The 3,166-nt window shown below is 35.7% G+C and overlaps 1 pseudogene; it reads right to left on the bottom strand.

The window, feature by feature from the left end:
• Positions 1 to 240: 240 nt before the first annotated feature.
• Positions 241 to 2,869, bottom strand: LOC120200741 (annotated as a pseudogene).
• Between the last annotated feature and the right edge of the window lie 297 nt (positions 2,870 to 3,166).

Genomic DNA, 3,166 nt, shown 5'->3' with positions numbered 1-3,166 from the left:
TATGGTCTTCACATGATTAGGTTTTTTTCTTCTCCTTTTTACTTTGGTGGCCTTTCAGCATTTGAACAACGGTATTTGAGCTATCAAAATATAAATATAATCCAATTCTTCTGTAGTCCTTCATGTGAGCTTAACTTAGCTAAATATTAGTTTTACTAATCCTTTTGGTTGTAAAGAATGATTGAAAGGCTGGAAGAAAAAAAAACACTTCTGTTCTTCATAGATTGATCAAGTATATACTTAACCATTAACAACATGAATACATTCTACAGATCCAACTATTCAAACTCGTTTCCTCAGAAATAACAACATTTCGATTTCGCTTTTACCACCGAGAACACTCAATGGGTTAAAAATAAAATATATGTTCAATGTTCAATCAGAAAAAGTTATTTGTATCTATCTCAATGCCCCGGGGGACTTCCAAAATTCTTTCCATAATTCACATCACTCGATCTCTCAAAACTGAAGAATTACTCGACCTTTGCAACTCCGACTCTGGGTGTGCTGCTTTCGACAACCGTCTCCATTACGAACCTGGGGAAAATGGAAAAACACAAGTAACATTTAGGAGAAACAAGAGACAGACATATGTGTTAAGCACCATACCCTTTCAGTTGAAATCTATTAATTTTAGTGGCAGAAATAAATGTAAAAAGCATATGGGATGAAATGTTACTTTGCTAATTTGTCCCTTGATGACTGCAAGATGTAGATTGAAAGAATAAATGATAGCGTCAGCCCTGTTCACGCACAAACATGAAAATAACGACGGTAGTGTAAATAAATATCTCAAATTAATCTATCATTCAAATCTCCGCTTCCCCATTAGCAAAGTGACACTCTTCAAGGATTAAGTGATGCACTCCGATTAGGATCATAATAATATGGCTTGCAGAGGGTGAGTACATGCATCTGAGACTGATATACACCAATGCTGTCAAGGCATGCACCTAGGCACATCTACACCATGTGTGTTAAGGCTAGAAGACAGAAGTGCCTCAGACCCTTTCAAGTGAGGCACATTTGATTGGTATGTACCTTTACAAGAGGAGGGGGAGGAAGGGGCGAGGCGGGGGGTTAGTATGGGACTCTCTTCTCAATATTTGAGAACTTAACAACATATACGAAAACATAAGAAAATCATGCTTATTGCCCAACACAAACAATTGAATGTTTTGTAGATAAACGGGATCCTTCTTTATTATTATCATAATTAAATATCCTATGATTATTTTACATATACATACATATAGACATACAGGGACACGCATGTATACATATTGCACCATACTTCACTTATGTGAGCATTTTTTGTGCCTTGTGCCCGAGGGTTCTTGCACCCTTGACAACACTGATATGTACTTTTCATAAGGAGGAAAAAGGTTCCTCGCATGCATTCTAAAACATCTGTTGAAGACAAAACATAATTAGTTCCCAGACAAAACACTGGAAATAAATAAACTGAAAAACTATAAATATGTTTGAAGCACTGGAAATGCTACTCTAAAATGATTGAATATGAAGAAATCTCTGAATACTGTTCACAAAATCACAAATTCAAAACACAACAAAGCTATGAATCAATTTCCAAGAGAAATAAATCTCACAACTCTCCTGGTCCAAGAACAGATTTGACCACAAATTATCTGGAAACATTGTAAACTAAAATAATTTCCGAACAAGCTCTTACATGTATCTTCATTTGTTAGAAAACAAGTAGCAAACTGAAGCATATAGATAAGGTTACATACAATGATGAGGCACATCCACAATTTTAGCAGTGACACCATGCAAATCACCACCTGATTACCTCTGAATGACATAAAGTTAAAAACCAAAAGAAGTCAATTTAAATCCAAAAGCAAAGGGATAAAAACTACAAAAATATCTTACCAAATGCACGTCAATCATTGGAACTTCAGAACTCTTACGATTTATAAGAAAAAGCCATGGGACAAGAAACTTCTCCTTCCCAACTTGGAACGATCTAGACACAATTTAAACATTATAGAACATGAATTACAATAATAATGTCTTAATCTAATAAATTTATGAACTCTAAAAACATTAAGTAAAAGAGAATTGGTAAGACAAACTGTTAAGTGTTTAACATTAGACAGTTTATGGAGCATCTTAGGAGTGGAAAGCTAAGGATGAGAATATATGAGAAAATGGGTCCAGGAAGTTAAGGCCAAGGTCTGAATCTCAGTCATTATTCACAGTTTGCAAAACGCTCACTAGAAAAAAAACTGAATGAAACGACATTTCTGGACTCCAAAACATTTCATTCTTAATTTTGAGAAATTGAATTAATCAAATAAACGAAACCCTAACAATTGCAACTAAAGCGAAAAGAGATATCGAATTAATAAAATCATAAATTTAAACATACATTTTATAGGGATCAGCTCCCGTGTAACCAGTCGGCTTTGCTATAGGAATTAACACCTGCAAATTTAATTTACATATAAATGAATTTTTCATAAAAATAAACTAAAACTGGAGGTGGAAAACGAAGAATAACGATACCTCGCGGTTAACAGCAAAGATCGGGCAATGTTTCCCGATCACGTCATGCCAAGCAGTTCTAGACTGAAATCAAACAAAATTGAAAGATGTCAGCTACAAGATTAGCTTAAAAACTTCAATAGAAAAAGGATAAGAAAAACAGAACTGACGGAATGGTATTGACCCATCTTGCTCATAGGAACGAGGTCCCCAGGCCTGTAAGCAACGGAGATTAAAGGAAGCCAAAGTAAGAGCGAAATTAATAGAAGCTGCGATGCCATTTTCCTGCAATGTTCTCGTCTGCGCTTTTTCCACTCCACCAGAATTCCAAATTACTCAAAACACGTTTTTTTTCATTCTAGTTTTGTTTCGATCGAATTGACTAGAGGTAGGTATACGGGCTACCATCAATTTAGTCCGCGAGTTTTAACGGACTATTGCGGATTTAACGGACTATTGCGGATTATAGCGGGTTTCGCGGATTATTACAGGTTTCGCGGGTTACCCGTGGTTATACTCATTAAACCCACGAATTTAACAGTCTGAGTTAAAAAAACTCGTAATTTAAACGAGCTTTAGCTTTTTATATTCAAAACCCGCACGAACCGCGAGTTAAACGAGTAGTTTACGGACCTTAGCCCATATACCCACCTCT

Source organism: Hibiscus syriacus, unplaced genomic scaffold, assembly GCF_006381635.1.
Source record: "Hibiscus syriacus cultivar Baekdansim isolate YM2019G1 unplaced genomic scaffold, ASM638163v2 tig00006507_pilon, whole genome shotgun sequence".
Taxonomy (NCBI): domain Eukaryota; kingdom Viridiplantae; phylum Streptophyta; class Magnoliopsida; order Malvales; family Malvaceae; genus Hibiscus; species Hibiscus syriacus.
The sequence above is the reverse complement of the archived record's forward strand: the minus strand, read 5'-3'. Positions and strand labels throughout refer to the sequence as shown.